This window comes from Drosophila navojoa, chromosome 5 (assembly GCF_054131105.1).
Source record: "Drosophila navojoa isolate 15081-1374.11 chromosome 5, UAZ_NAV_1.0, whole genome shotgun sequence".
Taxonomy (NCBI): domain Eukaryota; kingdom Metazoa; phylum Arthropoda; class Insecta; order Diptera; family Drosophilidae; genus Drosophila; species Drosophila navojoa.
In genome coordinates, this window is record NC_142893.1 from 6,402,084 (window position 1) to 6,426,961 (window position 24,878).

General features: G+C 35.9%; 1 protein-coding gene across 1 annotated transcript in view; it reads right to left on the reverse strand.

Annotated features, from left to right (window-relative positions):
• The window catches only part of 5-HT1A (5-hydroxytryptamine (serotonin) receptor 1A), an 84,693-nt gene extending 64,657 nt beyond the window's left edge, over nucleotides 1-20,036 (reverse strand). Inside the window, exon 1 of the mRNA XM_018106724.3 lies at nucleotides 19,667-20,036. The gene's annotated coding sequence lies outside the window, so the exon portion shown is untranslated. The remainder of the gene's footprint in view (nucleotides 1-19,666) is intronic.
• Nucleotides 20,037-24,878: the final 4,842 nt, after the last annotated feature.

Genomic DNA, 24,878 nt, shown 5'->3' on the forward strand with positions numbered 1-24,878 from the left:
TTTCTCTGCCTTTCTGCTGCTGCTGCTGCCGTGTTTACCTGCCCGTCAGCGCCAAGCAAAACAAAAGTAGAGCAACAGACACAACACTCATACGCCGCGTTGGCCCCCATTGGGTCATACATATATATGTATATATACATGCCATTTATTCGCCCGCTTGCTACACTTGCCGCAAAGGGGCATCATTGGCTAGTTAGCACGATTGTTGGCAATAACCAAAGCTATTCAATACAGATAGATATACATATGTGTATATATGTATATATGAAAGTACTAATTAAATTGATCTGCCCTGGGATATTGGATAAAAGTTAAGCCTTAGGCTAAGCTAGGCAATAAAGGGGCATTATGTAGCACTTATGTGTGGCAGACGCTGCTAAATGTTGGCCAAATTTAAGCCAAGCAATGGTCGATAGTTAAGGCAGACGATAAATGCGAGTAGCGATAGTTAAAGTTTGGCATAAGAAATGGCATTCTACTAAACCTGCGATAAAGCTATGAGTGAGAGAATGAAAGCATGTTATGAATATGGTTATCGATAAATGATCGAGAAAATGCTATCGATAGATTTTTGCATAACTTTAAGCAGTCTTTCTTCGTTCATCCCTCTGTTTGCCTAGTGTATAAAAACTAGTCGACTTGTAGCACAGTGTAAACTTTCACACAGTTCGCAAGTGAGAGAGTGAGAGAGATAGTGAGAGAGAGGGAGATGGGAGACTGAGTTGGGCGCTGCCTTAAAAGTCATTTCCGTTTTTTTAATTGTTTGTTTATTTGCCACGACGAGCTCGCGGCGTCTGTTGACGTTTGTCTTCTTAGCTCCTCACTTCGCGCTTTCTGTTTTCACTTTTCACTTTTCAGTTGGTATTTTCGTTGCTTTTTTCTGTCATTTGTTTAACATTTGCATAGCTGGCAATTAGTGAGGGCAAAGGACACTGAGCGCCACGCTTGGCCCCTGCCATGTTTATTGTTTTTGCTGTCCAACTGTTGCGCTGACAGCTCCAGAGAGATTTTCAATCATATTAAGCCTTGACCTGGCCCTGATCTTGGCCATATTCATATTGTGGGCTGCAGTATTTAGAGCGGCAATGGATTGCGAGTCAATTGTGGAGGAACTGTTGCTCCTGCTGCTGCTGCTGCTTCTTGCTGCTGCAATTAACGATGTGGCCATAATTATATGCATTACCTGTGCATGGCTGGGCTGTGCGTAAGTGCTATGAAAAAAATTAATTAAAATGCAATTAAAGTCGCAGGCGTTGCCATCGCTCCTATTCCCCACATCTCTCTCTCTCTCTCTCTCTTTCTTTCGCTCTCTACTTGCTTCTTTTAATGGTTTATTTTATGAAATGGCTGCCTTAAGTGCTAGTCGGTATAAAAAACGAGCTAAATTACGCGCCAAGTGCCACTTGACATTGCGTATACGCAGCGTGTGCATAAAAAGCCAACCCATCCCTCGCTCCCACTCTCCCTCTTTCCCTCTCCCTCTCCATCTGCTTGCGTGTGTGTGCTTTTTATCGTAAATTGCAACATTTTTTCTTCTTCTTCTTCTTTTTTTGCATTAAGCATGCCTGCTCTCCCTCATCCAGTTCGAGTGCACTTTGTTTAATTGATTATGCTTGGCCAGCGCACACATACACACACAGCACAGCAAATGTATCAAGGAGTGGGCGGGGCGGGGAGAGGACCTGGCATGGGTTTAGCTTCTTGCTGCTGCAGCATAATTGCTGCTGCTAAATCCTATTTGCGCAAATATGTTAGAGTTTATAAGGCTGCAGTAAAACGTTTATATGTGAACGAGATGTTGTCGAAGAGTTGTATGAAAAGTATTGTATACTTATAATATACTATAAGAATAGTTATAGTTAATGAATAGCTCTTGATCAATTCCTTTTCTTCCGCTCTTGTTTTTTTCCGAATGTTTGGCTGATTTAAAGTAAGCACTTGTTGCTTTCTTGCGTATGTATTGGTATTGTATGCGAGGGTTGTGCTCACTAAATACATCTTTAGGTTTTGTGAATTGAATGTGTGCATGTGTGTGTGTGAAGACCGCTTGCATTGAGCACTTGCTGACTCTCATCGGGCGAACGTAGATCGTATCGTTCCCCGAACTTTCTTTAGAAGAGTACGAACCGAGGGCAAGTTTGGCTTGTCGTTCAACCGAAAACTAAAACGGAGAACCAAAGGCTCTTGCTCAGAGTGAGTTCGTATTTATATGATGCGCGCCCCTGTAGAGCTCGGTTCTGATTGAGCTGATGGGGCTAACATTAAAGGGAACTAATTAAATATGAAGAATGATTAAATGTTATTTATTATTTGATTATTAATTATTATTGTAATTTAATTAGTTGATTTAAAACTAAGTACTAAGTCACTTCAATTTTTTTAATTTTATTTTTTTTATTATTATTATTATTATTATTATTATTATTATTATTATTATTATTATTATTATTATTATTATTATTATTATTATTATTATTATTATTATTATTATTATTATTATTATTATTATTATTATTATTATTATTATTATTATTATTATTATCATTATTATTATTATTATTATTATTATTATTATTATTATTATTATTATTATAATTATTATTATTATTATTATTATTATTATTATTATTATTATTATTATTATTATTATTATTATTATTTTTTTTTTAATACTACTTCTATATCTTCGACCACCTATGCCATTGCTGTTTATTATCTTACTTATAGTGCAGTTTAATTAAGGATTCATGAAAAGCCTCTATAGATTAAATCTATTGTGTTTTGCCAACATTTATATACAGATTCTTTGCTACAATACTTGGCTTTGGTCCTAGATCGTATAAAAATTACCTGAGAGAGAGTTTTAGGCATTTTAGGCCATTGACATCATTGAGGCATATGAATAGCAAATATATATAGAATATGATAAATCAACCTTTGCAAGACTTGACGTGACCATCTCGTAGATATGCTAAAAAGGGTTGATAAGTCAAGAGTTTATGGCAGACTCACACACATATATAGAGCTCTAAATATACAGTTATATTTCAGCAAAAGACACTCGAATTTGTGCCCCCTCAGCATGAATGGCCTCTCTCAGTGTCTCTTTGTGTCTCTCAGTGTCTTTCTCTATCTGTGTGTGTGTTTGTGTGTGTGTGTTTGTGTTTTGTTGTGCCTTTTGCCTTTGGCATTGTGTGTTTTGCCTTTTGTGCTATTATTAAAAATGTGACTGCTTTATTTTCTTGAGCCTTTTTTTTTTTTTTTTTTTTTTTTTCTGCTACTCTCTTTATTATGCAAACATGTCTTATGTCTTCATATGCTTATAAGTATGTTTACATACACATGCAGCATACACTCACACACTCTCAGTCGCTCGCCTTTTCATATATATATATATATATATATATATTTTTGGTTGACTCTTACTCTAGGGAAATTTTCAGCGTGCTGTGTTTGATTACGAGCTGCGTTTTTTGTTGCTCCCGTTGTTATGGATTATGCGACCATTGGGAGCAACTGCTTGGGCCCCGCCCCCCTGCCGCCCGTTCACTTTTGTTTTTTAGTAGCCTGCACATAACTTTATTTTATTTTTCTTTTTCGGTTTTAAATTTCTTTACCTTAAGCTTGGCCCGCAGGCAGGCGTGTAAGAAAGAAGAAGAAGAAGCAAAAGAATTAAATTATAATTAAAAACATTTTTGGCATTGTCGGAATGCGTCAAATATTTAAACACTTGGCTGCCCGCTGAAGCAGCAGCAGAAGTTGCGGGGCGACATTTTAGCATTTCGACAGTTTGGAATTTTCTACCCTGCCAGGTGTGCGTGTGTGTGTGTGTGTGTACGTGTGTGTTTTTCTGTTGTGTCAGTCCCCATGGGCCATAAAACGCAATAATAAGGCACATGAAGCATATTTTACACATGTCTTTGTCGCATTTATCACAATCAGCCAGCCAGCCACGCCTACCAGCCTCATCCACCCGCCACCAGCCACCAGCCACCATCCAGTTCGTCGCCTAACTGTGAAATACTTAAGCAAACACGTCGCATACGCAGCAACTTTTATTGCATTTCTTTTTCACTTTTCCTCCCGGTGTTTTTTGCCAATTGTTTGCCAAAAGTGCTTGCCATGCCAGCTTTACCTTTGGGCACCGACTTCCATCTACCGTCTTTCGTCTACCGTCTGCCGTCCTTCCATCTTCTGCTAATGTGACAAAGTTTTTAATAACTTGGCCTTTTTCATGCACAGGTGAATAATAAACATGTTGACAGTCATAATGTGCTTAGAGGGCGTGGCAGCCGTGCCAGCATTAGCAGCTCGCCCATATGTGCCGCCAGCTGTGGCAGCCAATGCGAAACAGAAGAGGAAGAGAACTGGCTTGGGTCATGTCAATAATCAAATGCCAGCTGGGCACGCATAACTTAAGGTAATTATTGACTTTATTGACTCTATGCTAGGTATGCTAAGCCACACACACACACACACACACACACACACACACACACACTGATATACACACATGTGCTGTGAATTGTAATTGTGAGCGATTATCGATATGGAGATAGAGAGATTTCAGCTAGCCTTTAAAGGATTCGGCCGTTGTTTGAACAGTTTGTTTGGTCAACTACTTTAATATGTAGTCGATTTAGCAGCAGCTTAAGCATAAATGTATCAGAAATATTAATATTTGTTGCTCTAAATAATTTTTGTTTTTTTTTTTTTTTTTTTTGTAATGGTTTGTGTTGTGTTTTAGGTAAATATTTAAATTTTGTATGTAATTTATTTTTGTTTATATTAAATTTTCTATTTTGGATTATTTTCTATTTCGGATAGTATAAAATGAATATATTAAATTTTATATATTAAATATTTATTTTTATTTATATCAAATTTTTTAATTTTGTTTATTTTTGGCTAAAATTAAAAGAATATTTTTTTCTTTATATTAAGTTTATAATTATTAAGATTATTAAATTTTGTATTTATTTATTTTATTTTTTATTTTCGGTAAATATTTTATATTGTATATTACATTTTATATTAAATATATTTCTATTTACTATTAAATTTTTGATGCTCGTTTATTTTTGCTTACTTTTGTTTTATTCCTATTAAATAAAATATATTTTTATTTGTATTACATTTTGTAATTTTGGTTTATTTTTGCGACGTATTTTTGTTTATAAAAAATTGTCTTATTTTGGGTTTATTAAATTGTTTATAAAAAATTGTCCTATTTTGGGTTTATTAAATTGTTTATTAAAAATTGTCTTATTACAGTTATAACAGTTTGTTTTGTTTTAAGCACTAACAAACCTTGAAATTTATGATCTTTCTGATTTGTTTACATTTCTTTCAAAGTATGTATTCTTTGGAAAAAAGCGCCTCATTAAATGAGCAATTTTTCGCAGAATGCATTTATATTATATATTGTTTATATTTTATTTTAATTTTAAACATGTAAGCTTTCTCTGGAATGTTTTTTAATATTTCGTATTTATTTAATTAATTAAAAAGTACATCGTTTTCTCTCCTTGTCCCTATTTGCTTTGTATTAATTGCACAATTAAAGTATTTTCCCTCTATTTGAACAGTTCTTATTAACATTTTTTTCCACATTTTTCGCCTTGTCAATGTGGCTTTAATATTTTTATTTTTTCACAAATATTTCATATACATGTTTCAGCCGTGGCTTCATGAGTTATTGCTATTGCAATTTATTGACTATTTCATACATTCTAAATTTGACTGGATTATGCATGCAAATGAAGTTTTGCATAAATTATTTGCAAAATATCGAAATTAAAAGTTGGCAAACTAATTATATGGAATGCAAACTAATTATGCTAATTAAAAATGTATTTAAAATGTCTGTTGAATATTTATTGAAAAAAAAAATAGATATATATATATTTATGTGTTTCATATTTCAATTTTTCTGTTTATTGATCTATTATAAAAGATGTGGCAAATCGAAAAAAAAAAGATATTATTACTTTAACACCTTTGGAGCTCATATACTACTTCTCAGTTATCATGGAGAGCTTATATAGTGTTAGGATTCTTAGAAAAAAACATAAAACATAAATTGAACAGTTTTATAGCTTGTTTTTCCAGCTGACTCCCTGTTGAGCTGCTCCATAAAAAACTCTATAAATTATACGCAGCGCGGTCTTACGCTTGACAAATAACAAAATTATTAAAAAATCATAAATTTCATAAACCATTTAGCCATCAAAAGGCATGCAAGCATGCAGTTGCTTGAGCTCAACGGCAAATGGTTCCTCCTCATTTTTATTTGCACTCCAAATTGAAGTTCTTCTATTCGAAGCGTGCGATGGCATTAAAAATTTGAAACAATAAGCCGCAAAATGCAATTTAGCAAACAATCACTGATGACCTTCTCTGGCAAAGCAAAGCGGGCGGATTGTTAAATGGTACGAGATAAAGAGAGAGAGGGAGGGAGCGACATAGAGAGAGAGAGGGAGGGAGCTGAGCGTGAATTGAATGGGAATTGCATACGCAACGTGTAACAACCTTGCAATTTCAAAGAGCCGGCAGCGTAACTAAAACGGAATTGCAGCGCTCATTGGTTGACTGTAAATGGGAAATCTGTGCGCTCGACATGTGTGTGTGTGTGCGTGTGTGTGTGTGAATGACTATCGCCCAGTCCCACTCCCTCTCTCTCTCTCTCTTTCGCTCTCTATGCAGTCTTTTGTACATTGCGTTGGCAGCCCTGGCCTTAGATTGATTAGTTGTGCTTCAGTTGAATGTGCGCTCTATGCGTGCGTGTGTGTGTGCGTGCGTGTATGTGTGTATTTCTGTGTGAAAAAAGTGAATGTAGAAAGCACTTTGATCGCGTAAAGCAATTAACACGCAATTACCATTTCCACTTGTGCCCTGTCACAGTGTGTTGACATTTCACACGATTCACGTTCCCAGTGTGAGTGAGGTGTGCGTGTCTGTGTGTGTCTGTGTAGGTGTAATTGCCAATGTGGCTGCGTGCGAACAAGTTGCGGCTAAAAGAAAAATGCGCTGGACAGTGTGAATGTAGCGATATATCAAACAGAGCAGATAATAAATGACAGGCAAGGCAAAGGGCAACAGAGTGAGTGAGAGAGAGAGAGAGAGCGAGAGAGTGGGCGTGTGTATGCTTACTATCTCTCCTACATTCTTTTTTATTATATGGCCAAACACTGTTGCTGGCTGTTTCGCTGTGCTGGGGGTCATCCAAATGTCGCTTTGATTGTTTTTCTTGTCGCATGTTGTTTATTTTGACATTGGATGAGCGTTTGCTGTTTGGCTCCAGCGAAAATCACTCAAATTGTCACTTGCTTAATAATTAACATTAATGCGTGCTAGCAGCAGCTATAACAGTAGCAGCAGCAACAACAACAACAGCAGCAGCAACAACAGCGGCAGCAACAAGCGACATGGACATAAAACAAAAGGCGAGTCGCCCTCTTGACACTTGGCAGCTGCTCAGCCCATTTGTGTGCCTGTGTGTGCGTGTCTCCCTCCCCCGTCTCTCCCTGCCCCCCCTCTCGCTCTCTCTTTCTCTGTGTGTGTGTGTGCTTAGCATCATTATCAACATGTTTGCTCTTTAATTAATTTGTTTACTTTTGCCTTTGCCAAATCGACGCATAATTAACTCAAATGTCTTACGCAACGCAATTAAAACCAAACGAAACTTTTTGTCCAAACTTTCTGTCTCTGGAATAGCAGCTACAACAACAACAACAACAACAACAACAACTGCTGCATATCAAAAGTTTCGCCTGGCCAGCACTCGCTCACCTGTGCGTGTGTTTTAGGTGCAATAAATTCAGAATTTGTTTCGGTTCTGGGTTCAGTATTTTTTTGTTGGTATTTTTTTTATTTCTATTTTATTTCTGTGTTGCTTCCGTTTGGCTGCGTTTATCAGCCGAAGCATAAAAGCGATAAAGTTTCATCCATAAAATATGCGAAACTTGTGCGACAGCTTCTAACGCACAATAAAAGAGCAACAAAGCCAGAGAGAGAAAGAGAGAGTGCGAGAGAGAGAGAGAACGATTTGGTATATATACATATATATGTTTTACTGGCATATAAATTAACGTTAGTTTATTCGTTTTATGTTGCAACTGCTATAATGAGAAACTTCAAATATTTGAATAATACTTATGGCAGTTGGCCGGCAAGATTTATAATTTGATTAACTGGCGAGAGCCGAGTGTGTGCATACCAAACATATTCTGATTGCCGCTTTACGAATTGCGGAATTTATTGGACTGGTAAGTGCCACGAATCAAATATAAATAACTTTCTTTATGGCAGAGCCGCGAATTTTATGAGCACAACTTTGGAAGTTCTTATGTAAAGTTGATTATTTGGCTTATGTATATTATATATACAAATTATTATGGTTATGTGAAACAAATTTCAATTTCGTGAGGTATATAGTATATGCTCGCATACCGAATTTCATGCTTATAGCTCTCAGAACTGCTGAGTTCAGTTAGATATAAAGTTAATATTATGTGTAGTAAGTATAGTAGGTGTGCATATCTGATATAAATATCTTTAGTTATAGATCTTAGGCAGGCACGCCACATTTTAAGATTATCGCTCAAGAACTAGCTGAGTTCACTTAGTTATATTGCTATAATGATGCACCACGAACATTATATCTGCCTATATATCACTTAAATATCATAAAATTTGTAAAATACGCACACCAGCCAAATTTTCTGATTATAGCTCAAAGACTACCTCAGATCATTCAGTTAGATTGCTTATCGGGCATGATTTATATACAAATCTTGCTAAATTTTCTATAATATCAAGAAATAAGCTGCAAGGGCAAATTATATGCTTATAGCTCAAGGAGACTCTGAGTCCACGTAGTTTAATTTAATATAACAAATTTTAAATTCTACTCATTTCAGTTAGATATTATTTTATTTTCATTCCCCGTGGCCTGGCAAAGTTTTCTACATCTCTCGTAGCATTTCGCCTGCTTGAGTAAGAATATGAAATAGTTGCATTACTTTGACTTTCGTAATTTAATTGTTCATGTCTGTGCAAGTAGATGCCATTAAAATTTCATATGTGTAATGAGAGCATATGTATGTGCATGTATATGTATATATATATACTATATACTAGATATGATATATGTGAAACATGTGTCGCTCGCTGTCTAAGGCTAAGTTGCTGCTTTTTGGTAAAACAAACACGTTTTCATTAAAAAGTCTGCGTTTGATGGCACATCATGGTAGACACACACACACACACACACACATACATAAGTAGGGGCGCTGTGGGCGTGGCAGCTGCCAAGCAGCCTCAAGGTCATCAAGTGTGCTTGAGACTTTCGCCCAATAAAATTAACCAAAAAGGAAGCATGAAAAATTACCAAAAAAAAAAAAAAATGAAGAAATTGTGGAAAAGGGGAAAATATAAAGCAAAACGAAAAGGCATAAGGCCAAACACAAAAAAAAAAAAAAAAAAAAACTTAAACACTCTTTGCATTTTTAATATGCCGGCAACGTGTGCACTTTGCTTGCCTCATTTATGGAACGGTGATATCTTTGTAGCCTGCGTTACGTATACGAGGTGAGGTCAAAAATATATGATGAAAATATATCTGATATATGTTGCATGTATGTATATACAGCGAGACGCTAAAAAAGTTCTAGCATACACAACTCTTCAAGTAGATTCAGCTGGAGCACATGCATATCTATATATAGAACTTGAGCATTAATTCTGGCAAATCGTTTGACCACAAATCAATTTTAGCTAAACAAATTTTTTATGAAAATATGTGCTTGCTATATTTATAGAAGAACAAAAGGCAGAAGATTTCTAAATTTATGATCGAAATGCTGTTTACTTGGTATTTAAGATGATTAAAGCAAAAAGTAAATTTATGATGGTGAGAAATAATATTCGAGTAAAGCTAAAAAGTCAAGATATTAAAAACAAAGAGAAGTTAGTTGAAATATGTAAATATTTACAGCAAATTAAATTTATGCACTTTTGTAAAGATTTTTGCTCAAAGGAATACAAAGCTCTAAATAATTGGTATATTAAATAATTTTCAAGTTCTACTTAAGATTTGTTACTGCAAGTGTAACTAGGGATGGAATGATAAGGGACTTTTAAGGCGCCTTGTTTCTATATACACTCGTATCTTTAAAAAGTTTTTAGCTTAGTTTATTTTTAAAGCATTTAATGTTATTTGCAAGTTGCTTTTGATTTATACACCTCTCGCTGCTTTCTCGGCTGCTGTGCGATGTTTGGCTTTAACGTGAGCAAAAATTGATGATGGCGAATGTAACGGGACGCACACACAAAGCGTATGCCATGACCTGCATGTACAACAGGACATGCGACGCTGTCGAGTCACAGTCCCCAATCCGCCCCACCCCCACCTCTCTAGTCACCCGCTCTTGGCCAACTGCTTTTACCTGTCTAGCGAGCGGCGAATGCAAGCGACAAGTTGCGCTAGTTACCTATATAGCAAAGTAAGTGAGTGTGTGTATGAGTACGTCTGTGTGTGTGTGCGTGTATCGCAATTGATACAAGTAATTACCCACAGCTACAATTAGGGAATTTGTAATGCTTGCGTCCGCTTTTTGGTCATTCTAATTGTGCAATTAAGCAATATCAATTACAAATAATTACAATGATACACACACACACACACACACATCAGTTAAAGTTGCGCTCAAAAACGGGCAACAGATTTTTAAATTATGCATGAGACAGATAAGCAAAACAGAAAAACACAAAACACACAGGAAAACGAAAGAGAAAACCAAAGCGAAATGGAAATGGAAATTGCTGCTACGTTTTTGGCCTGGCCAACATACTAAATCGCAACAAAATCCATTTGGATACCCGTTCAGCCCTTAGCATACAATTGGCATATATTTTGCTGGTTTGCTGCTTTGCCTTCTGAGATACTCTTGAAGCTGAGGGGCATGTGAATTAAGTGCTTGATGCAAGCAGGGAGATTGATTGATAGTAGATAGTAGAGGAATCTATTGGAATCAAATTTTTGTTAAGAGTTTTTGATATGTTAAGTTGATATACCTAAGGAGCAAATTTAGAGGAAATATTATTTCTATAAGTCTTCACTAAAATTTAAAAAATTCAGGAAATAAGTTTATTTGCGGCGGTAATTGAAAAATTAAATGAAAATATCAAAAAATCTTCTAGATGTTCGTTTTATAGATTAGTTTTAAGAATATATTATAAAGCTATGTCAACATTTTTAGATTTTTTTAATTCGAATTTTGCATTTGAAGTTAAGTGAGTAAACAATATTTAATTTTTTTTTTTTTAATTTTTATTTATTTTTTATTTTTTATAATTATTTATAAGTATTTTAATATTTATAAGAAACGAATCTTAAAAATTATATAATTATTTAGAGGAATATTTTATATAAGAGGGATCTCTAATTAATTAAAAAATGAGTTTATTAATCTTATTATTCTCTATGTATATTAAATAATTTCTATTATTTTTATTTATATTTATTTCCATAATTATTTTGGCCTAATTTCCTAATGCCCAATTTCCATGCCTCTAAGTCATAGCCCAGCCAGCGCATACCCTATGCTTCTCCTCCTCTATATTTAACTTTTGCGTACATCCTGTTTCGTCCTGTTGCCTGCGCTCTCTAGATCTATGCCGCAATAACTTTCACATCAACTTGAGCTTTGAATAACTGGTCATAGAGTATTAAAGTTCTACAAAAGTTCTACTTTCCTTTTTTTTGGCTTTTATCGCAGCACAAACGCATAAATAATTGTTGAAAATTTCCACAACTTTTGCAGTGTTTTGAAAAGTTTCTGAGCGGAGAGGAAATTGATTTGCAAACGAATTTTACATACAAACATTGCACACATATGCAAAAATAAAAAAAAAACTGTTGTGCCAAGTGAAAACTGTAAGGGAATATCAGCTTCGCGCTAGTCAAGATTTGACTTACTTTGCTGCCCACTCTCACCCTCTCACCCTCTCCTACTCTCACTCTCTCTCCATCTCTGTCTCGCTACTTGTAATATAGCACAGAATTAGAAAATTGAATATGTCAGGCCTTAGCCATGCCGCGCCGCGCCGCGCTCAGCCAAGTCAAGGTAAAGCCCAAGCAAAACATTGCGACATTAAGCATGGGCGTTGCGAATTGGAAAATTTAATTTGCGATGGTCGCACAACTTTTCAAGACAAAAATAAAACAACAAAAAATACAAGAAACGAAAAAACCAAAAATATAAAAAATAAACACCAACAACAACAACAACAACAACGACAAAACATAAGAGAAGATTTCGGGGAAATGAGAGGAAAATCAACAGACAAATCTGCACAAAATAAGGCCACATTGTCGTCTCGGTCTGCGTATTTTCTTGAGCAGCTTCTTTTTTTTTTTGTTTGTTGCCCATTTTCCTTTTGGCTTGGATTTTTTTTTTTGGTTTTTCATTTGCTTTTGCGACTTGGCTTAAATTCTCATCTTCGTACGCTTGGGGTCTCTCTCTATCCCACTCGCCCTCTCTCTCTCTCTCTCTGTCTCTCTTTCTCTCTCTGTGTGTGTTGCTGGCATTCGCTTTTGCCTCAAATTTTCGTTCTCATTTGGCCAATTTTTTCATGGCTTAGTTGTTGCTGTGGCTCTTGTTGCTAGTATTGTTGCTGCTGTTGTTGTTGTTGTTGTTGCTAAACCAAATTTCAATTATTTTGTTTGTTGCCATTTTCATTACGTTTCGCTTTCATAGTCGCCTGTCAGCGTGTAACAAAGCGCAAAGCGCAAAACTTGCAAAGCAAAAAATTATGTGGAAAATGGAAAATTGCTTATAATACACACACACACACACACACAGTGTGAAAGAGAGATAGGGTGACACAGAGAGTGAGAGAGAGAGGGAGAGAGCTGTAGAGTTAGGGCCAACCAACACCGTCACACAATGTGGCACGGCCATTGTCCGCAATGTTGGCGTTGGGGAAAACCCTTGCATTTGGCACGCCCCCACCCAACAACGCCTACCTTTGCTCAGCCACTGCTGTCCACATTTTGTGGCTTTGTTTCGCGCTGCTTTGTGGCTGCGACTCTTTAAACGACATTAAACAGTTCTAGTGCCCATAATGAACTACACACAGCGCAGAGTCGAGGCTGCTCGCCTGGCTCTGGCTCTGGCTCTGGCTCTGGCTCTGGCTCTGGCTCTGGCTCTGGCATCGATGCGTGCAGCCGGCGCTTTGATGTGTACCTTCCCCTACTCCTGCTCCTGCTGCTGCTGCTGCTTCTCCTGCTCCTGTGCTGTCAAATGCAAGGCAAGGCAGCTTGGGCTGCCTTTTGTGTACATTTCACTGGCATTTTTTGCGCTGCTGCTGCCGCTCTGCTGCCGCTTTGCTGCTGCTCTGCTGCTGCTCTGCTGCTGCTGCTGTTGCTGTTGCTCGTTTTCGTTTCCATTTAATTTCTGTGGCCCCCTGCGCACTGCGACTCGCATTACAACATTGACGACATCGTCACATACGTGTGCCACGCCCCCCCCCCCCCCCCCCCCTCGCACACACAGATCTTATCGAGACGATGCTTAAAATTCCAAGCACTCTCTTTTGTGCGAAATTTTCTCTTCGAGCAGTTTTTTTTTTCTCATTTTTTTTGGCTGTCGAATTGTTTTGAAATTGAAACTTGATTATGTCCTAACTGCCATGACACACACGATTTTGCCTGGGTAGAGTATGAGCCATGCCTACGCTGCCCTATACACTATTTCACTGGCCACTGGTCAGCGCCCGCCCTGAGCTGGATTGGGGTGCGCCTGCCTGTGCTGCTGGCCTGTGGGCTGCGTTGGGGGCGTGTCACTTTCATTTTATCGCTCCACTGCATTGTAAATATTTTCTTTAGTCGCGCTTTGCCAGTCGAAAATATAAATAAGGCAAACGCTTTGATAAACTAAGCTATAATCAACACACAGACAGCAGCGGGGTCTGCGAATATATATGTGTCTGTGTGTGTGTGTGTGTGTGTGTGTGTGTATGCAGTGGTGATGAGATTATAGACAAAACGTGCTTACATTGAAATCCCAAACTGGCATAGCTTAAAGCGAAGCAGCACATTAAAGAATATATTGCTGAATAATATTCATAAAATTGAGGTTTGAGTAAAAAATATATATATATATTTTTAATTTAAGAAAGTAATGGAAATATAGAAAAAATTTATGTAATAATAAAATCTTGTAAATAAAAAAATAAAAACCAAAAACAAATAGCCTGATTTCACATTCTAAATTTTTTACTATATATATGCACATAAATTTTTTAATACATATTCATTTGCTTAATTTATTATTGATGAATACCATATTTTTTTTTTAGAAATTTATATTTTGTATATTGTATTATTTATATTTATATTTATTTCTATTTTTTTTTATATTTATATTTATATTTATATTTATATTTATATTTATATTTATATTTATATTTATTTATTTTGATTAAATTTTAATTTACTATTTCATTTATTTACATTTATTCATTTGTTATTTATTTTTTTCATTTATATTTTTTATTATTTCCCAATTCGATATATTTTTACTATATTTAATATTATATTTCCTTATATTCTTTTTTATATTTTTTGGATAAAGTTCAATTTATGAATGAAATAATTATATTAGATTTATATGACTTTTTATTTAATATTATAAAAATTGTATATAATTTTTATCATTATTATATTTTTATATAAATATATTTTTTGCTTATTTTATGTTTGTTTGAATTATCACGCAATCTATTGACAGAATGACTTTCTATCCTGCTCAGATCGTGTCTAGTTCAATGCACAGCCAATCCCTTCAATTATGTAAGCAGTACCGTAATACCGTAATACCTCCTTCACTTTCAATACACTTTATGCCGTCCGGCTGCTCCGCAGAGATAAATTTGTTCGCTTCTCAGAAATTGCAAAGCAGAACAGGTTTAAGGTGGAAATAGAATTCAATAGAATTGAAATTGCAAGCCGATGCTTTTTACCTCATTCTCAATTTGCTGTCTCAATTTCAAATAACGCTACATATTTTCAGTTGAAGCAATAAGCAAAATCTCATAGACAAAAAATTCCACACATATAAAAATATTTTTAAAAACTTTAAAGATAATTTTAAAAAATTTATTTTTACCCATACATATAGGTATTCTTTGTTATTTATACGAACATATATATAGTCAGCTGCTATCTGCTATTCACGAGCTGAGCGGTGCCCGCATAGTCGAAAAACTGAGCTATCAGCAAATATGAGTTTTCCCTTTCAATTCGACGTTTTTCTCTTCTGTATTTTTCGCTTTTTTTTCGGTGTTTGCTGCGCCTTTTGCTGACAGCCGCTTTTCAAAAGCAAATAATATGAGTTTTCGGTTTATATTACACAGCTCGCTGCCTAAATTTTTGTTGCTTTTCTTTTCACATTGCTGGGGGTATTTCTATGCTCATTCACTGATGAGAAAAGAGTATATGGGTTTTGTGCAATGTCTGGCTTGAAGTCTATACGGACAGACGCAATTGAAGTGAGAGACTAGAAAAATTTGATATCTGTTGTTGAACTATAAAATTTATCACGTTTCAGAAACTATAGTTGTTGATGAGCTAGAGTTATAGAGTCTATATCTACGCCCATTTTGGGCGTGTCAAGTCTTTACTTTATCTTAGAGAAATTCCAAATGAATTTGACACAAATTTCAGCTGTGAATGAGTATTCTGCAGTCGTTAACGCCTGACTGCAGCGCTCTGACGTGTTTTCTTTTTGCTGTTTGTCTGTCTTTTTGTACATTTAGCTGCATTTGAATGAAGTCGACAACGGCGTCAACGTTTATGCACGAAATGTGTTTTTAATGAAGCCTTTTAACCAGTTCGCTTGGCCCGGCCTAATAAAGACAGCGGCGTCACTTATTTTATGGTATATATTTTGCCCCCTCTCCCACTCTCTCTCTCTCACTCTGATTTTGTGCCTTTGCCCATTTATATTTTATTTTTACAATTTTTATTTTTTTGTGCGTTTTTCTTCCCTTTTTCAATAAATCGCAAATGGGCATTTGTCCTTGCAGCGAATGGCAACGGGTAGAAATGTGCGAACTGTGCGAGCTGTGAGCTGTGGCAAAGGGATTGGAAATGGGCCTGGGACTGGGACTGGGACTGGATCTGAGTCTGAGTCTGAGGCTGTTGCTGTTGCCCGAAGTTTATGCAAAGTAGCTTTTAATATGTTTACGACTAAACATATTTTGGTGCGAGAAGGCGGACGGGGCTGTGCTTGGGCTGTGCACAGGTTAATAACGCCCCGCTCTTGCTTTTATTGTACAATTTTTAATAATTCCTTTAAAAAGCGATGCTGAAGCAGAAGAAGGAAATATTAAACTTTACTGCTGCAGCCGACGCCGTTTACATTTTTGGCCAACAACAAAATAACGAAACAATTTTTTTATTGTAATTTATTTGCTCAGCTGCGCGGCTATATTTAAGTGGCTCAACTTTAAATGAAATGTTAATGGACCAACACAGAGACGAGAGAGACATAGAGCTGCCTGCAGTTGGTATATTAAATTTCTTAAATTTTAAATAAATATCTCAAGTGCTTTTGTGCACGAATTAATTAAGATTTAAGCCGCTTAGAAGTTCGGCTTAAGCACACTTGACTAGGCCTTAGCTGCACGGCACAGATGCCAGAAATCCGGCACGTGTCACGTGTCGCCTCAAGTTTGAGCAGATGTAAATGCAAATACACTTTAATATGCTTTAAGCGCGACGTTGTTCCTCATTGTTTCCAAATAAGATTAAGCCTTTGGCGTACATGTGGCGTATGCGTAATATTGCGTATACGCCGCATCGGGCCGGCGCGCGTGTTAATTGTGTTAAAATTACGAGAGGTCCACATCACGTCGTTGGAGTGCAATGCCTTAACGACCGCCTGCATACATAAAACGCAGCTGACATGGCGCTGGAGTTGGATGGCTGGGTCCGGGTCGGTTCGTGTCTATAAAGCGCAAGCCCTAGGCGCGCGCCCAAATGTAGGCAATAAAAAATGTTTAAACCCTAAATTATTGTCAGCGGAGAGAGAGAGAGAGAGAGAGAGAGTGTGTGTGAGAGTGAGAGGCAGGGATGCATTATGCTTAGCTATAGCAAATGACATGGTAAGCCAAAAGTTTGCCGCTTACGCTCGGCACATTGTTTGCAGCAGCGAAATATGCGAGAAGCATGCATGGCTGGGGACGGAGGGGGGGCTGGTGAGGTACCCTGTGGGCGGGAATGCGTGACAGGAGACGCCACTTGATGATGAATGGATAGCACCTACGGCAATGTCGTTGACTTTGGCAAACAACTTGAAGAGCAGCCTGCGCTCTCGCTCTGTCAACTCTACCTCTCACTCCTTCTCTCTCTCTCTATCTCTCTCACTCTGTATGTTTGCTGCGCTTGAAGCTTGGGCACAAGTTTTATGGCATTCACTACTTTCAGCTGCGTGCGTTAATCTTATTTGCTACAACATTTTCGTACGCTCTGCTTGTGCGTAAATAAATGTAACAAATGTCGCCAGCTGCGGGCGTTATATATATTATATATGTATATAGGGGATATATGTACATATGTATATGCATGTAGTATATAGTATTGGCTGTGGGGCAGTTTGGCGATTTTAGCGGCATATTTTGTCTACTAAAAGCATGTCAGGGATTTTCGCCTTACAATAAAAACGTGGCACTGGGTCTATGCAGTCAGCCTTCAAAAAAAGAGAGGAAGCCAGTTCCTGTGTGTGTGTGCGTGTGTGTGCGCGTGTATGTATAAATGTGTGTGGCAAACTTGTAGCCAAAGCGTGCCAAGTTTCTGCTTTTGGTGCGTGTATTGAATGCAAAATTCAAAAGTTAAATATTGCACGCTTAACTGGCAAAAAGAAGACAACTTTATCTTCCCAGACGCTCGTGCGCTCTTATCTCATCTCTTCGCGCTGCTTCTTTGTCTCGTTATCTGCGTAGCTCTAAGGCAGCGGCATATTAAATTTAATTAAAGCGAGAAGCCAAAACGCAAATGTGATTACCATTTCAACTCCAACTGGAACTGGAACTTGATTTGACAGCAAACAGGAAATCTGACAACAACAAAATCTTGGAGTTCACTTGATACGCTGGCTTGTCAGCTGACTAGATACTGTAGCCCAGCCTGTCATGCCTCTCGCTCTCCCACTCTCTCCCACTCGCTGTCTGTCGAGCAACATATCTTTGCATATTTGATGGCGCATAATGGCGCAAAAAATTGTTTACATGCATAAAAAATGTTTCTTTGCATTTACATAATTTTTTTGACTTTTCAAGTCGCACAGCCTCTGCACCTTTGCACTTGTTTGCGGCAGGCGTAGAGAAATAAAATATATATTAAAATATATATAAGCTGAAAATGCGTGCGCTAAGAATTTAAGTCTAGTTACGCACTTTTTTTTTTTTTTGCTGTGTATACTCATTCAGGAAAGCGAAATGAGTATATTGGTTTCTTCAGACTGTTGAGGCTAGAGACTTGCTATATAAAACGCGTGCATACCCTCGAAAATGTATCAGGCAGCCTTTGGCCCGTTCTTCTTCGCTTTTCTTTTCGTTTAGGTCAGTTAAGCTATTTTAGACAATTACAAATTCATAGCCGCTTTCGTTTTTTTTTTGTTCATGTTTTCCTCGTTAAGCCCTTAAAATGGGTTTTCAATTACCAAATTCTAGGAAATCGACGAGCTACTAGTAGCTCTACGGCTACGGCTACCTTCGCCTTGGAGCGAGCACCAATTGCAATTTACATTGTTTATGCATTCACTTTGTACAGTTGTGGTACTTCAGTCAAATCCTCTTAACTTTGTAAACCCTTCTACCTTTTTGGTTAATTAAAAATGTTTTGGGCTTGAGCTAAAAGTTCTTATTATTTTTAATAACTTCTTTATTGTATTATAATGTTTTATATATGTATATATTTTATATATATATATTTTTTTTTTTCGATGATTTGTATAAAACATTTTGTGTATTCTTGTATTGTGAAATATTATTTTGGTTTTGTTTTATACATTTTGATTTATTTATTTATTATGGTGTTTTATTTTTTGTATTTGGTATTCATATTAATATATCCAAAAAGAAAAATGGTATTATTAATTTATTTTTTATTTTCAGTTTTGCTTTTGTATTTCAATAATTATAATTATTATTATTATTTTATTTAAAAAATAATTTCAATTTGTTTATGTTATTTTTATCAAGTTTATATATATTTACAATATTTTATATATGAAATTTTTGTAAATTTTATGAAATATATATTTTCAATAATATGTTTTCTTTTTTTAAGTTTATTTTATTATTTATTTTTCATATATGTTGCATTATTACTGCAAAAACTTTTCTTGTTTATTATTAATATATTTATTTATCATTTTATCATTTAAATAATTTTTTAACATTTTTGGTTTACCTTTTTTTTTCTATTTATATATTCATATTTATTTGCTTTATTGTTTAATTAAAATTTCTTTTATTTTTTTTATTATTTAATATGAATTTATCAATTGCTTATTTATTAATATACAAACACTATTTCTAATGTCCTATGCAAACTTATTTTCTATTTTATTTGATAAGTTTCGAATTTCCTACTCACATTTTTTCAACTGCTCTGCAGTTGTATTTCTAACTGGATCTTGCTGCACATGCCACCACATAAAAAACTACGATAAGTTTTTTTTTTTTTAATTTTTTATTTATTTTATATTTAGCATAAACAATTTGTAACCGGCGAAATTAAGAAAGTGGCTCGAGCACTCACTTGCAGCACCGCCAAAACCGTTTAAAGTTAGCTCCTACAACGTACTCGGAAACACACACTAGCGCGCACACACACACACAAACTCAGACACATGCAGTGAATATAAAGTGAAATTTTTGTAGGGTGCACACGTGAAGAGGAGATTCGGATGAAAGCGAAAGAACGTCCAGTTGCGCGCGTTGCCATCGACAAACTGATGATAAACGAAAACTGTTTATCAGCAGCAAGCGTCGGCAGAGCACCCCAAAAACGCGCTGCCTCAGCTGGCGTCGCAGCAGCAGCATCGACTGACTACGTCACAGCGCATATATGAGCAGCCGCCACAGCAGCAGCAGCGCCAGCGGCAGCGACAGAGGAGGCTTCGTCGTGTTCATCGTCGTCGTCGTCGTCGTCGTTATCGTCGTTGTCGTCGGCTCGTGCTGCACCCGAAGACGCATTTCGTTAGTCAAGTTAACGCCATGTGTAAATGAACATTGCCTGCGCTGCCGACGTCGCTGCTGCCAACACACACACACACACTTTCTCTCTCTCTCTCTTTCTCATTGTGTAGAGTTTCGCTCTTAGTTCGAAAATAAAGAGCGTTGGCAGGCGCTAGGCCTGAAGCGCTGTTATCAGCGTCTTATCAATTCGTTTTATTGTTGGGATAGGACCTGCCTATGTGCACTAAATGTGTGTGTGTGTGTGTGTGCGTGTGTGTGAAATAGGCAATTGATATGTGGAAAGTAATTGATTTATTATTGAAAATAATTATTTTTCTTTTTTATATTATTTTTATATTATTTATTTTTATGTATACTTTTCTGGGAAGTAGTGTATGATGTAAATAGGATATATTTTATATGGGAAATAATATTTTAAAAATACTTTTGGGAAATCTAAGGTTGCTGTCAATCTTTGGCCATATTTCCCAGAGAGGTCTGTTAAACAATAAAACTTAGCGTTAAGAAAAATCAACAGAGATTTATCATATATAATATAGCTAAGATAAAGCTTTTTTACACAATATTTTTAAAGTACTTTAAAGTCACTTGGGAATCAATTTTTAGTCTTAAAAAAAAACTAAAAATTTTTAAACTACAAATTGTCAGCTCTAAACATTTCGTTTTTTATATTCCCTACTCATTCTTTATAGTTATTACTATTATTATTATCATTATTATTGCCAATACAATGCTTTTCCGGCGCTGGCATTTGCTCTTTTCCTGCCGAACTGACCGGCTGATAGTCAAATATCTTTGCGGCTTATGCAGAGTAGCTGCAGCTGTGGCTGCTGTGTTCACTGCTAACAGCCAAACGGCCAAGAGGCAACTGCAACTGCAACTGCTGCGGCGACTGTTGTCCACTTGTGGCAAATGCTCAACAGCTTTGGCGATAAGCCATCGTCCAAAAACTGCTGACAAGAAGCGAAAGACAACATTTCAAATACTTTTTTTTTGTATTCTCTCGCTTACGAAATGTGCCCGCGGCTTCACACACACAGAGAAAAAGAGGAAAGTCGAGAGCAGTTGGGCAAATAGAGCAACAAAATCTGACCAAGCTACTGAGACAACAACAATTCGAAGCTATGGAAATGCGGGTACTACAACTATAAGCTTAAACAAATAGGTGTATGTGGGCAGCTGCTCGACATGCAGATATCCTGTATTCAGAAGAGTTGGGGAGGTAAGAAGAGAACTACATTAATGCTGACCTAATTTGATGCAGAATATAAAGAAGATTAGTGGAACATGCAGCCTGCATTGAATCAACTGCGCACATAGATACCCTATAAAAATCAAATCAAATACATCATAATTGCAGCAAATGAGTTTCTTTCATCAGATTTCTATTATATCCATCTCTATTCTGACCTCTATCATACCCATCTCAATCACACTCATACAGGGTATGCTTAGTCATTGGCATTGCATTGCCAAGCGAGCAGAAAGCACAACCGCAATATATGCAAATGTCCGTTTCCGGCTATGTATTCTTGGCATTTTTCAAACAAAAATGGAACAATAGAAGCTCCGACTGCGAGCCAGCGCACAAAACATCAACAAAACTAGAAATATATGAAATAAAAACCAGTGCCAGAGTTGGCGCGGCGGCAGTACACGACTAGCGCATATCCATTGTCCTTATCATTAGCAATGTCAGTAGCATTATCATTGTCAAGGTCATTATCATATTTAATATTTAATATTGATTATTCAATATCATTGTCATCAACAATATCATTAGCATTGTCATTGCCATTGCCACTGTCACTTTCATGATCATTATTCATTATTCATTATCGTTATCATTATCGTTTTCATTAAGTAAGACTTTGATACTTACCTCATTAGCAACAGACCAGAGAAGCGGGAGATTGAACTGAAATTTCCACTGAAATTGAAGAATAGAAGAAAAATATTTATGAGAACCTTTTGTGAGTGAATTTTTAATCATAGAAATGGGCATATTAGTTTTGTCAAGAATTAATCTAGTTTGTTATATAATAAAATACTCCTATTGATAAATCCCATCGACCCTTCTCCCTTATATCTCCCTCATTTAGGGTATATAGAAATAGCTCTGCCAATGCCAACAGAGAAAGCCAAATGTGTTAACAATACACTTAAGCAATATGCATTATACAATGGCCCTGCATCGTGGGCATACCATAAAAGCATGAAATGTTTGTAAAATTTATAAATTTTAAATATACAAATTATTTCGACTTAAGCAGCTCAGTTAAATGACATGCCCTAGTTTTTTTTTTTTTTTGCGCTTTTTATTCTTCCTCTGGTAATTCACAAGTAATCTCTGTGGCATTAGCTATGCATTAATGCAAGGCATACATATATTTTTGGCACTCACTGTCTAATTGAGCTCAATGCCGAGCAACGTTCGCCTTGGTCACTGAGCTAATGAAGCAATAACAAATTCATAATTATGTATTAGCATTCATTTTGTCTTCCTCTCTTGCTCATCCGCTCTCTCTCTCTCTCTCTCTCTCTCTCTCTCCAATTCTCTGTCTCTTTTGCTGTCTGTGGGCCAAGCTGCTCGTAATTGACGCAATTATAAAATTGCAATCGTCTTATGAAACGACTAAGTAAACAAAATTTGCAAATTCAATTTCCGAGCACTTTTTTCTCAACTTAATAAATATATTTTACATTAAGTTCGATTAATTTGTCAACAGAGAGAGAGAGAGAGAGTAAGAGAGAGAGAGAGAGAGAGTATACTAATGCATAGTTATAGTTAAAATGAATTTACGCTTCTTGGCCAACTTCAACTTGAAGTGCATAAAGTGCAGCAGCACCTCCATCAGAGCTCTTGGCTCTAGCCATGCCTTTAAGCTGTCTCACCTGTCTCACGCTCTGCCTCAAATTTAATTTGTTGTAGACAACGGGTCAGGACCACAGACTGTAGAGCTGCAGGTCGAGCATGCTTAAACACGAAAGACAAATTAAAATGCACTTAGCGCTCGCTGAAAAAAGTTACGAAGCCAAGTTGTGGAATGCGCTAGCAGCTGGCCAGAAGCTGATGTGCGGCTCGCTAAGGAGCTGCGGGCCAGCAAGAGGTTAAGCTCTGCGCTTCTCATTTTGAATACCCTCCCATTTTGGGTTTAAGGAGGCGTACTTGGGGCTTTCAGCGGGATTAGAGAAGAGATAGGAGAGGAGACTTGAAATTAGAATTCTCCATGCTTTCTATCAGTTAAAACTATGTTTTATATAAAAATTTTCAAGCTTGAAATATCAAATTTTATACTTGGTTAACAGTAAGTAAACTATATAGTCCACCTATACTATTTTATCTTTATCAATCTATCAATCAACTTTCACATTATTATTATTTTTTTTGCTTTCAAAACTTTTTAAGTATGAGCGGGTATTTTCTTTTCGCTTAAGCTCATCTGCAATGCTCGTACTTGACTTTTTACTTCAGGAAGTCTGACTAGTCGTTTGGCATATATAGTACATCTATCTAACGTACATATATAGAAGACATCATTAGTGACAGGCCAGCTGAGCAGCTAAAGGCTAGGCAAAAGCAGCACAGCTTAAAGCAAAGCTAGTTTTTATTTATGATATTAATGATTAAAGAGTTGTTTAATATTACAACACAACTAATGGGGAAATAAAAAATACATGTAGTATTAAATTATAATAGACTTGTAATATAATTTAAATTAAATGAAATAGTTGGAAATACAAAAAGTTTATCAGACATCCGAGGTGATAATAAATATATACAAAATTAAATAAATAGAAAATTAATCATAAATAATAAAAAACAAAAAAAGAATTAATTAAATGGAGAAATAAATAAATTAAAAATAATAATTTAAAATATTAACAAATTTAGAATAACAGAAAATATAATATTTATTATTTAATAAATACATAAAATATAAAATTTCAGAAATATTTATTATTTATATCGGTCGGCGTAATTTAATTTACCTATTTTTTAAGATTAATATAATATTAGCATTCCTTTGTTATTTTTTTTTAAATTTTTTTTTATAGCTACGTTAAATTTTTTTTTTGTAAATTTTAATACAATTTTTTTGTTTTTGTTTATTATATATTTTTTTTATATGTATGTAAATATTTTTTAGTTCTTTTGCTATGGCTATAAACCTTGTTTTATCATATTTTCTCACTAGTTTTACAACACTGATACGTAATAAAAAGTTATAATTGCGAGCTGCGAGCATACAGAAGCTCATTAAAATCTTAAATCTGAGTCTAGATATACAAATACATCAGCATATACATATTTATATCTCTATATACATATATATGTATACGCTTATATCCTCATATAAACATATGTTTATAGACATTAATCTTTAGTGCCTCGCTCAGCCACTTAGAAATTATGCGAGACATTAAGTGAATAGCTCTTAGATTGCACTCCGACCGCTAAATGTTATTAAAATGGAAACTGGACTGCATTGAGCGGGCTCGCGGCTGCAGTTGACTGCTCTAATCGGGCTTATGGTCAAGGTGGCTTATCTATTGCCATGCCAACAAGTGGCAATGGCAGCATAATGAAGCAGCTTAAATAATAA